This window comes from Pan troglodytes, chromosome 8 (genome assembly GCF_028858775.2).
Source record: "Pan troglodytes isolate AG18354 chromosome 8, NHGRI_mPanTro3-v2.0_pri, whole genome shotgun sequence".
NCBI lineage: Eukaryota > Metazoa > Chordata > Mammalia > Primates > Hominidae > Pan > Pan troglodytes.
In genome coordinates this window covers 48661878-48674951 of record NC_072406.2, presented here as the reverse complement: position 1 = coordinate 48674951, position 13074 = coordinate 48661878, and the positions used below count along the sequence as shown (strand labels likewise).

At 41.3% G+C, this 13074-nt stretch overlaps 1 pseudogene; it reads right to left on the bottom strand.

Annotated features, from left to right (window-relative positions):
* Positions 1 to 12012: 12012 nt before the first annotated feature.
* On the bottom strand, positions 12013 to 12754 carry LOC740435 (large ribosomal subunit protein uL30-like; annotated as a pseudogene).
* Between the last annotated feature and the right edge of the window lie 320 nt (positions 12755 to 13074).

The window sequence follows — 13074 nt, the reverse complement described above, 5'->3', positions numbered from 1 at the left end:
CTAATACAGGCTCCGATAGCACTTAGTAGGTGTCATTCAGAAGTAATGCAATAGGGACTGGATTAAGTTGATCACAATGAGAAGAATGAAGAGGAAAGGGATAAATGTAAGAGAATAATCATTAAGGTATAAAGACTGATTAGTCATTGAAGGTTAGGCACTTTTGCCTTCATGGGCCCCTTCCTCCACAAACAGAAAGAAAGAAAAAAATGAATATTGTATGTGTATTTTATTATTATTAAGATGAATATATTAATATTACATATCAGGAAAAAAACCTAAATTTTTTAATTTATATTTTAAAAGAAATTAAAACATTTTTATGGGCCTCTAAAACTATCCCCAGCTCTAGGCACTATGCTTACTATGAATAAATCAGTCCTACAATTGCAAAGATATGGAACCAACCTAAGTGCCCATTGACCAATGACTGGGTAAAGAAAATGTAGCATATATACACCATGGAATACCACTTATCCACAAAAAGGAATGAAATAATGTCTTTTGTAACAACTTGGATAGAGCTGGAGGCTATTATTCTAAGTGAAGTAACTCAGGAATAGAAAACCAAATGCTGTATGTTCTCAGGGTGGGAGGGGGTGAGGGATGAAAGACTACATATTGGGTAAAGTGTACACTGCTTGAGTGACAGGTGCACTAAAATCTCAAAATTCACCACAATAGAATTAATCCATGTAACCAAAAACCACATGTACCCCAAAAGCTTTTGAAATAAAAATAAATAAATAAATATAGGGAAGATTAAAGTTTTGAATGACTGCAAATTTCTAACAAGGGAACCTGGAAGAATGATAACACCTCTAAAAGAAGCAAAGAAGTAAAGAAGTGCCAAACTATTCAGGAAGTGCTGCAGAAGTTCAGCAAAGGAAGACGTCCCAGGGCACAGTAGCGGAAAAGAGGATAAATTAATTTGAAGATGAAGTTAACAATTTTGATGTTGGATTTATGGAACTTGAAGTGACTAAAGAAATCCAGATGAAGAGGGCCAGTAGGTGATTTGAAATGCAGCCTCTAGGTTAGGCATGTTTGGAAGTCAATAGTGTAAAGTGAAACCATGAATGTGAATGATCTCCCCAACCCAGTGGATTATAGCAGGAGGCCCTGGAAAGTAAGACCCAGGTTTATGAGATGTCACATGGCTAAAAAGATGGAAGAGGAAAAGGAAGCAGCGGCATCTGGAGAAATGGAGCTCCCTGTGTCCCGAGGGTTTGGTGGTGGTGTGACTGGGATTGTGGCTAGACTTTATTTGCAAAATGGAATTCGTTGTTGTTGTCGTCGTCGTCGTCATCGTTGTCGTCGTCGTTGTTGTTGTTGAGATGGAGTCTCACTTTGTCGCCCAGGCTGCAGTGCAGTGGTGCTATCTTGGCTCACTGCAACCTCCCCTTCCCGGGCTGAAGCAAGTCTCCTGCCTCAGTCTCCTGAGTAGCTGGGATTACAGGCACCCGCCACCATACCTAGCTAATTTTTTTGTTTTAATTTTTAGTAGAGATGGGGTTTCACCATGTTGGCCAAGCTGGTCTCGAACTCCTGACCTCAAGTGATCCAACTGCCTCAGCCTCCCAAAGTGCTGGGATCACAGGTATGAGCTGCTGCACCTAGCCTTAAAATGGAATTCTAATCAGAAGTGGCATAATCATGAAATTGAAATGGAGACAGCAGCCATATCTCATTCATCCCTTCTTCCTGTGTACTTACTGTCCCTAAATACCTAAACACACACACACACCTCCAACCAAAAACATTTGCTGAATGAAGATACACAGACTGGAGATTGAAGGAAACAATCTGGTTACTCAGCAACCTGAGGCAAGCAGAGCAAACTTGGTAAAGCAAAAATTTCAAAAGCACATTTATGGTCAAGGCATGAACAGATGAAAAATGTGAAGTGATTTCTTTCATTTTGAGAAAAATGTCTCTTGTTGGGTAAACTACTAGTTACACTGTGTGCAGTCCAAATCATAATCTTCATCGTTGCTGGTTTGGTTGAGGTGGGTAGAGATGATGGTAGTCATACTTACAATTTGTTGTGAGGAGCTTGTTTTCTGTACTAACATTTCCTTACAGAAAATTACCACTGATGAAGATTGCAACACATTTCCCCCGAGACTACAGATGTTAGGTATTTTGGTGCAATTGCAGTAGCCCACTCAGAAACAGATGGATTTGTGAATGATTGATGGATGAACAGGGAGGTGGTTGTTTAAGGTCAGTCATCTGAATCATGTCCTTAGAGAGTTCCCATGGAGTTACATAGGATGAAAATCTGGGCCAGAATTCACATGCCTGATTATTGAAGTAAGAACAGCTGCATTTATTTCAACATTCTCAGCCTCACACATACATACATGCCAGTGAAGCTCAGAGGTTAAACTGTAAGAAGAAAAACATAAGTAAGATACTAAGACAATAGAACTGGAAAAATATCCTGGAAAATTAAGCCCATGCTTCAGCTAAGCTGGAAGATAAATCTAAATGAATTACTCAAATCTAAATAAATTATAAATAAATCTAAATAAATTATAGCCCAGAGGAGAAGAAGGAAAAATACAAGAGATTATGAGACATGAGGGAAAAAACGTGAAACCCTAACACACATCTAATTAGAATTTTAGCAAGAGAGAGTAGATGTGTAGAGTACAAAAAATACTTAAGGATGTAATAGCTAAAATTTTTCCAGAATGAGTTAAAGCCATAAATCGACAAATAAAATAAACTGAAAGTATAATAAGTATAATAAGCAAGTAAACACAAAGAAAACAATATTTATCATGAAATTGAGGAACAGTTTCTTAAGAGAGAGGGAGAAAAGATCTTAAAGGCACCCAAACAGAAAACATAGATCACCACGATCAACAACAAATCAATTAGACAGACAGCAGACTTCGCAGTGGCAATAATAGAAGACAAACAAGAGTGGAATATCTTCAAAAAGGTGAGATATTTTCCATTAATACAGAATGATGTATTGAGCAAACCTCTCCTTCAAGAACAAAATAATAATTACAACACCTTCAGATTTTAAAAAACTTGAAAAACTGCTAATACAGCAGCTTTCAGAAGAAGAAAAATGATTCCAAAAGGAAAGTCTAGGATATAAGAAATGGTGAGCACAATAGCAAAGATATGGAATCAACCCAAATAGCCATCAATGGTAGGCTGGATAAAGAAAACATGGTACATATACACCATGGAGTACTATGTAGCTGTAAAAAAGAATGATATCACATTCTTTGCAGGAACATGGATGAAGCTAGAGGTCATTATATTTAGCAAACTAACACAGGAACAGTAAACCAAATACTGCATGTTCTCACTTATAAGTGAGAGACAAATAATGAGTATAGATGGACATATTGATGGAAACAACAGACATGAGGGCCTACAGGAGGTGGAGGGTGGAAGGAGGGAGAGGATCAGGAAAAATAGCTAATGGATATGAGGTTTAATACCTGGACGATGAAATAATCTGTACAACAAAACCCCATGACGTGAGTTTACATATGTAATGAACCTGCACATGTACCTCTGAACTTAAAATAAAAGTTAATAAGAAATGGTGAGCAAAGAAACTGGTAAATGTGGAGAAAACTGCACATAAGAAATAAAAACAATCAAACACGATATTGATAAGATCTCATTTGTGAGGTTTGCAAAATAGAGGTTGAATCTAAAAGACGGCAACAATAGCAAATGGGCGTGAAGAGTGATAGGAGCTCAGTTATAAGTTCTTGTATTTTTCTAGAAGAGCATGAAAGTTATTGTTTTTTTCTACATTTAATACGTATAAATTCAAAAGAGACCAGCAAAGAATAGAAATAAAATTGAATCTCTCTATAGTCTGAGATGAAATGAAATCGTTGTGGAGAATACAAAAGACAGCAAGAAACAAGGGGGTAAAGCACAGTGAATTCAGGACAAGCCACGATTAAATAAAATAGTAGGTGTAAATGCAAAGGTGTACAAAACTCACCAGCCAAGAGACATGGGATGATGACAGTCTCTTAGAACAGATGAAACCCAGTCATGGGAAATATAGAAAGCAAGATCCAGAGAGCGAATAAGCTGTTACTGGAAATTAAAATGTACATGTCTAACGTAGATGCTACAACTATGCAGAGGAGAGACCTCAGAGGGCAGTGACACAGTGATGCAGCAACGCAGACAGGACACAGTTGGAAGCCTCAATCTCAGCCCTGTGTGATCTTGGGCAAATATTTAACCTGAACTTCATTCTCTAAAGCAATAGAGTTGAGATAATAATAGCATCTACTTTATGGAGTTCTCTTAAGGATCCTACGAGATGTTACAGGTAAGCACTTAGTACGGTGCCTGGCACTAGGATGCACACAGAGAAGCTATTGTTAGTGTGGGGGAGTTCCCCCTGGGGGAACGGGGGTCGGTCTTATATTGTGGAAACCCTTGGATCTGAGGAGGTAATAGCTAATAGTAGAATTAGGGGAGGTAAAACAGTAAGAAGGACAGAAAATAGAAAACCATGAGCAAAGCCTGAGACAAACAGTGAAGATGAGATATGACTGGCCCAGGGCAGCACACAGGTGGGCGGACTGGGGAACGAGGCCTGTTTCCTTTGCGTCCCATTTCCTCTTCACCTCCATTGTCCTCCAGGATGTCTTGCTGGAAGTCAACGATTACCCTGAGAAAACATCTGCATCTGAAAACAGCTGGACGTGGATTCATCTCACCAAAAGTGTTTTTTCAGAGTTCGAACATGAATGCAGTGTGTCACCAGCAATGTCATGAGAAATCCAGAGAGAAAAATGTGGTCTGTGCAATGAGAAGACCCCAGGCAAGAAAGCTTCTGTGTCAGATGGTGTCAAAACATTGCAAGATCCAGGGAGGAAGAGCCCATTGCCAGAGCAGATGCCTAAACTCACATTGCTGCTAGCTTCACAACACACACACACACACACACACACAAAAGCACACACACACACGCATGCACAGACAGGCACAGTGCATGTATACATATGCACAAACATGCACACATACACACATGCACACACCACAAATACATACACATGCCATACACACAGACACTACACATGGACAGAGACACCTATTAGCAAAATAAATTATTTCAGCATAGCAATTAACAACAACCAAATATCCTTATACTTAGCTTCATTTTAATTCTATATTTATATTCTTTGCACGCTTCCTAATTTTTCAGTCATGAAAACAAGTTCTATCAATGTTAAATTTATTTTAGGAATAATTAAATATATTCTTAAGGGCTTACATTATTCAAATAGTATTCTATGCTTGAATCTGTCCTGAGTAATGAATTCATTTATGTGCCTTGAGAATACAGTGATTGTAATTTAATAACTATAAAATTCTCTCTCTCTAAGCAGACAGAGACAGAGAAATGCTCTATTACATTATTATATTAAGCTCATGGTCAAATTATAGCTATATAATAAAAAACATATTTCTGTGTAGACCATTGAATACTATTAAATTTGAATAGGAAATTTTTGGCACAAAAAAACCAATACTTGTAGAACACAGCACAATAGCTTTCTGAACTATTTGCTTATCTTTATGCCAATATACGGCAATTCCCTGTCTGTTCCAGTATTTTCCCATTCAGTTATAAGTCTAAAATTCTTGAACTTTTCACCACTTCCTCTGGTAGCATAGTAGAAAGCAGAGCAATATATAGATTTTGCTATAATTTACTCTGGATTTTGTAGGGGAAAACTTGCTCAAAAATTTGTGTGCGTGTGTGTGTGTGTAATTACAACATGTGCGGGGGTGGGTGTGTATTAGTGTGTATGTTTTGGTTTGTGTGTCTATTGCTCTGGCGGTGTTGGTGTGTGTGTGTTGGTGGTCACGTGTACTGTGTGTGTGTTAGGGTTGTGTTGGAGGGGTGTGTGTACATGCGAATGTATGTTTGGTGTGTGCATGGGTACACGTGTATGTTGGTGAGTATGTGTGTTGGGGTATGTGCATTGGTCTGTGTGTGTGTTGGAGGTGTGTTGGTGTGTGTGTTGATACATGTGTGTGTGTGTGTATGTGTGTTGGCATGTACATGTGTGTGTTGGAGGGTGTTGGTGTGTGTGTGTTGGGATGTGCATATTGGGGTGTATGTGTGTTGACATGTTTGTGTTGGGTGTGTGTGTGCAAGTGTGATGGGAAATGGATAATCCACCAGGTGCTAGCTCAAGAAAGTATATAGTCTTGGCAATTTGCATGTAGGTTTCCAGACTAATAATGTAATTTATAAAGTGCATATGAGATTACATCTTTGACAAAAGCCTCTCTAAGAAAGGTTTTGTTTCTAAGAAAGGTATTGTTTCAATACATTTTAAATGTTACACAAAAACAAAAATGGCTCCACAAAATCAGAATGAAGTCCAAGAGTTTAATGTAAGTCATCATATTTTGAGGGTAAAAAAAAAAGCGTTCAGGAAAGCCCCCTTTTACGCGGGGCAAGCCCTAAGGAGTGACCCTGTTCACACACTGAACAGGGGCCAACGCCCTCGCTGGAAAGTGAGCATGAAGATGGGAAGGAACTGTCACAGATGAGATGCAAAAGCTGGAAAACGGGCCCAGAGCTCTAACTGGCTGTGGTTGATTGACTATCAAAGACATCATGTCTAATTTTTGCCTCCCTATTTTGAAAGGGAAGATACAAAGGAAAATATGGAGAAGGCTAACTAATCTGACCACAGATGCAGAAAACACGCCCTAAGGAAAGAAAACACAAAACTGTTAGACAGAGGAATAAGTTCTAGTGTTTGATAATACAGTAGGCAAATTGTAGTTAGCAATAATTTATTATATATTTCAAAAGAGCTACAAGAGGAGATTGGAATGTTCCCACCACAAAGATAAGATAAATGTTAAGTGATGCACTTCCCTACTACCCTGATTTGATCATTACACATTGTATACAGGCATCAAAATATCACATGTACCCTATAAGTATGTACAACAATGATATACCAATTAAAACAAGAAAAGAAGGAAGAAAATGCAGATGGCATTGCTTCACCTGGATGTAGATCTGGTTTCTCCTAAAGTCTAAGAGAATCTGGTTTCTCCTAAAGTCTAGAGAAGGCAGTGATGCTGTGAGCCTGCCTTACAGTGGGGGAGAGATTGAGAGAACAGACACAGATTTGCACACTGATGGAGGTGTTGTCTAGGGGTTCAGTGTGGAAGGGGCAGGGACATCCTGTTAGAGAGCTTCCAACCAGATCAGGATCCCCACAGAAAGCCTTAAACTCAGGTGTTAGTTTTCTGATAAGAATGGGTTTACATGAAATACTATGCAGCCATGAAAAACAGTGAAATCACGCCCTTTGCAGAAACATGAATAAAGCTGAAGGCCATTATCCTAAATGAACTAACTAGAAAACAGAAAATCAAATACTTCATGTTCTCACTTATAGGTGCGGGCTAAACAATGGGTACACATGGACGTAAAAGATGGAAATAATAGGCCGGGAGCAGTAGCTCATGCCTGTAATCCCGGCACTTTGGGAGGCTGAGGAAGGAGGATGGTTTGAGCCCAGGAGTTCAAGACCACCCTGGACAACATAGTGAGACCCCACCTCTTTAAAATTAGCCAGGCAGGGTGGTGCACATCTCTGTTCCCAGCTACTCAGGAGACTGAAGCAGGAGGATCGCTTGAGCCCAGGAGATCAAGACTGCAGTGAGATATGATCGTGCCACTAAACTCCAGCCTGGGTGGCAGAGCAAGACCCTATCTTGGAGAAAAAAAAAAAAAGTAAAGATGTAAATAATAGACACTGGGGACTCTAGAAGGGGGAGGGTTGAAAAATTACCTGTTGGGTGCAATGTTCACTACTTGGGTAATGGATATACTTGAAGCCCAATCCTCACCAGTATGCAATATACCCATGTAACAGACATGCATGTGTACCCCCTAAATCTAAAATAAAATACAGAATGGGTTAAGTGAGGCATCAAGACTTGGTGCTGCAGAAGTCAGCGCTACACTGATCTACAGCAAGCAATGGCCTGGGGCTCTGAGGTTTTAAAGACAGATAGCTGGGACTGCACCTCAGCTCTGCTGCTCACTAACTGAGGAAATTCAGACAAGGGGTTTCCCCGCTCTGTGGATCCATTCCCTTATCTGTAATATGAGGATAAGGATCACTCACACCTCCTGGGATGGCTGTGAAAATAAACGAGTCCATGTCTAGAAAACACTCACCCAGGACATGGCACCTGGTGGGGCCACAGTCAGGTAGGGTATGATTTCGCTCTACAGTCAACTGCGGATGGGTGGCAAAATACCAAAATAAGATTCAGGGGATTTCCAGGAACATTCTATATAGTTGATTTGCCAACAGTGCAAGTGATGAATAAGGACAATTCTCCACCAGCAGTGGTGGCATGACATGAGCCCTGCATTGGAAGTCAGAAGAGCTGCATTCAGGTTCTGGGGCCATCCCATGTCACGGAGGCAGTGAGCAAGGCACTCCATCTCTCTGGGCCTGGGTTTCCACATCTCTGCTCTATTTATCTCAGGGTTGTTGTGAGAATCAAATAAAAATCTGTCTTCATCATCCACCCGGTGCCAATTACCGCACCACGGCCAGGGGCTGCTCCGGAGGGGACAGGCAGTGGGGAGGATCAGCAGAGGCCCCTGGGTACAGGGCAGCATCCGAAGTCAGCGCCAGGTGCTACAGTGACAAAGGAAGCTGCAAGGCACTGTGCAAACGTCAGCTGCTGATGTGCATGTCGCCATTTCTAGGGCATGACTGCAAGGTAATCGGCAAGGAAGAAACTTTGAAAAGTGCTTTCAGGTTCAAAGTATGATCTATCTAAGGTAAACAGGCTGAGTGTTTAGCAGACGTGCTCAAATTCACCTGTGAAACCAACCTGACCAGGAAGACTTCCTCGGGGATACACAGATGTGGATTAATGGAGGCACTGGGACTCTTACAACCCCTGGTAAATTTAAGGCTTAGTACTGATGGTATTGATGCGGCTCCGATGAGTGCAGGAACACCAGGGCTCTTGTCTTGCACGATTTAGGTAAAACGACATGGACACACGTGGAGTGATTTTAAGGAGCAGGGAGTTTAATAGGCAGGAAAGAGCGGAGAAGAAAGAAAGAAGCAGCTCACCTATACAGAGACAGAGGGAGAGGGGCTCCAAAGCCAAGAGAGGAGACCCCGCGTGCGGGGGATACCAGATAGTTATATAAGGAGGCTAGAGGAGGCGGTGTCTGGTTTGCATAGGGCTCAGGGGATTGGTTTGACCTGGCATGTCATTCACTTAGCCCGCGAAAAAACTGGCCCTCCCACCCTAGTCTTTTAGTATGCAAATACAGGGCTGCCATGATGTTCTACACACGTGGGGTTATGTGGGGACAACCATGCTGCCAGGCACTTGTAGGCGCAAGGTCAAGAGGACAACGGTGGAAATCGCCATGTTGGGTGGACCCAGTTTCTAATGGCTTGTATTTGCATATTAAAGGTTGCCGCCCTGGCTCTAAGAGCCAAGGCTTTCCTGCTAGACAAGAAACTGTTCTGGAGCGGCTTTAAAAGAGATGAAAATTTTCCAAGGAGCCCTTTTCCTCTCTAGCTGCCTAAAATTATTTCTTAATAACTTCTATTATAGTATAGATTTCTCCACTAGCTAACCTGATATTTTTCTTCTAACTTTCTTTCGGTGCAGCTTCAGTTATTCCTTCCAGTTTTCTCCTTGCCCTCCACATGACTGGCTAGCCAGGTCACACTGGATGAATAGTTCACTCTCACTCAATACCTCCTGATTGACATATATGAACTAGAGGTGGCTCATACCTGTCCCAAACATATATATAGAATATATTTGACATCCTTGAGACAGCAAAATGTTTCTCCCTAGGAAGAGAATTCATGTAGCATTAAGAAAGAAACTCTACAGTGTCCTGGAAAATTTATCAACTTAAACAGTGAGACCCACCAGATGGAGCAAATAGAATAATTCCCTGGAGGCTTTCAGAAGCAAAGGAAATTACTACCCTTGAGAAACGCCCTTGCCGCTGCTATAATATTTATTTCAGTCTTGCTCAAAAAGTATTTAGGTCATTTGCTGCAATCAATAGAATTCTCCATTAGTGTGAGGAAGGTTGCATTCTAAGATTCAGGGAAATCTAAAATACCCTCAAGGAATATTAAGCAGCTCACACAGGTCTACTCCTGGAAACTTATTTACTGTGACAGTGTATAAATGTTTTAAAACACTTGGCTGCCAAATATTAGTCCGCATTATGGACAACTTAAACAAAGAAAGTCACCCCGGCTAGGTTCCACCAGTTTCTATGCTCTGACCTGGGGAGAATGGAAAGGTTGGGGGAAGTGGAATCAGACCATTCTAGCTCAAAAGAGGAGCTCATTCTAGCTCAAAAAGCCTTCCTGCTTCTGGTGACTGGCTGCCTTCCCAATTATTAATGAAGAAAGACTCCTTTTTTCCATTTCCTAATGATGTCCACAGTTGAAGTGCAAACTGACTACAGCTGAGTATTTAGGTGGAATATTTCAAGGACATTTATCATAAGTGGATACAGAGACCAGGCTCCTGTTTCAGCTTCAAGTTTTAAATGTCAAACACCTGGAGACATAATTACTCAACCTTAAAATCATTCTATGAGTTCATTGCTCTGGTTCAGGGAAAGTCAAACTAGTAAGTTACATTCAAGACACCATTAGGCTGAGGAAGGAGGGGTTGAGGGCTGTTGGAGGGCAAGGCAGGAGGAGTCCACACTAACTCTTTAACCAGAGAGCCCTCTTGCCCCATTACACATAGTGAATGTGTAATGCCCCGTTAGTATATATCTCAGATGAGAAGAATGAAGGATTTCCTATGTATTCAAGGAATCAGAGGTACAAGCGACTGAAAATTTACTGACAGTAATGTCATATATAATTTGGACATGGAAAATTTTCAAGTGGGACAGGGATTTTAATATTAAGACAGCAGCTTCTGGCCGGGTGCTGTGGCTCACGCTTGTAATCCTAGCACTTTGGGAGCCAAGGCGAGAGTATCACCTGATGTCAGAAGTTCAAGACCAGCGTGGCCAACATGGTGAAACCGTGCCTCTACTAAAAATACAAAAAGTAGCAGGCCGTGGTGGCACATGCCTGTAATCCCAGCTACTCAGGAGGCTGAGGCAGGAGAATCGCTTGAACCCACGAGGTGGAGGTTTCAGTGACCCGAGATCGTGCCACTGCACTCCAGCCTGGGCAACAGAGCAAAACTCTGTCAAAAAAAAAAGCAGCTTCTCTGATTCAAATGTAAGTCAACTAGTATTTCTAACCTCTTAGACATAATTGCTTAGATCAAAAGGACCATTCACTAGCATCCACAGATATCCAGAACAGAGCAGACATCTGTCCTTCATTTCAAATGCACATGAAAGGTAAGTAGATTCTCCTAGTTTCTTTACCCTCTGTGCCTAATTTCCCTGTTCATCCACAGTGTTCTTTTAGTCAAAGTCTGAATACAAGTGAAAAAGCAAAATAACGTGCAAAATAAGGATGGTCCAGTCAGTTCCACATACTTTCAGAAACCCCTGACTTAAAGATGTTTCAGGGCCAGGCACAGTAATCCCAGCACTTTGGGAGGCCAAGGCAGGCAGATCACCTGAGGTCAGGAGTTCAAGACCAACCCGGCCAACATGGTGAAACCCCATCTCTACTAAAAATACAAAGATTAATTGGGCCTCGTGGTGCTTGCTTGTAATCCCAGCTACTCTGGAGGCTGAGGCAAAAGAAGTATTTGAACCCAGGAGGCGGAGGTTGCAGTGAGCGGAGACTGCACCACTGCACTCCAGCCTGGGTGACAGAGCCAGACTCCATTTCAAAAAGAAAAAAAAAAAGAAGTTTCAGAATTCCAAAGGGCAGGACTGACTTAACTGACCAAATTTCCTAGTATCTTTTTTTTCAGTTTGAGAGCCCATACTGTTTATTAACTGGCCAGATTAGAAAAATAATCATGGTAGACACCTTAGTTCGTTCTTCTGATAAGACTGTTAATCTGGTCCTCGCTGTTGCCAGCATCTCCACCTTCTACAAAATGGGTGGTCTTTTTCTTCTTTCTACCTCGTGGAGAAGATAATTTGAAGGGCCATGGGAAGTCGCTTCTTTGAAGCACTTTCCAACAGTATAGATCTCATGAATCAGATCCTCCATGCAGATGATGCCATATTTATTAAGAGACACAGCAATCAAAGTGTTATCTGTCAAAGCAATTCCCTTCTTATTGATTTTGCCATAACCACGCTTGTAGATTACTTCATTTACTGACTTCAGATTTGGGTACTCCCATGCAATATATGGTTCTATAATCCTCAGCATGTTAATTGAAGCCTTGTTGAGCTTCACAAAGGTTCCATTGAAGATTTGATGAAAGCAAAGAAGCTGCAACACCTTTCAGACCTTTGGGCTCACACCATTGATATCTCTGATCCTGATGACAAACGCCAATTTGGGTTCTGCAGGTACATAGATGTTGCCAGCTTTTCTTGCCAACCTCGCCATTCGAATTTCAGTTCTGTACATCTGCCTACATTCCTTGTGATAGCGGTTTGCTTTTTCATAGATAAGTTTCCTCCTTGCCTTTCGAAGCATCTTTTGGGCAGACTTCTTTCTCAGGCGCTTGATCTTCAGCTCTGCGAAATTCCTTCCCTTTTTCTTAAGGTTTCTGGCACAGCAGGAACCTTCTTTTTCTTCTCTTCAACACCCTCCATGGTTCTAGCCAGAAAAGAGGAACCTAGTATCTTAATGCTCATGAAATACAGTATTCTGCTTCTACTGGGCACATGCAAGGGATTCCTGCTGTACTTGTGCAAAAATCCTAGCTAGAAAACAGCCTCTTGGCTGCCCCCAGCAATTCACAGCAGCCAGAAACTATCCTCTCCCCCTAGATGGCTACAAACACTCACTATCTTGTCATGCCTTGGCACATGACATGAAACTGACAAGGGTGGCTAAATAAAGAAGAAGAAAAAAGTCAAAATCTGAAGCTAGGTCACAAGGAAATGGTAAGTGAAAAGTCAAACTGAAAGCA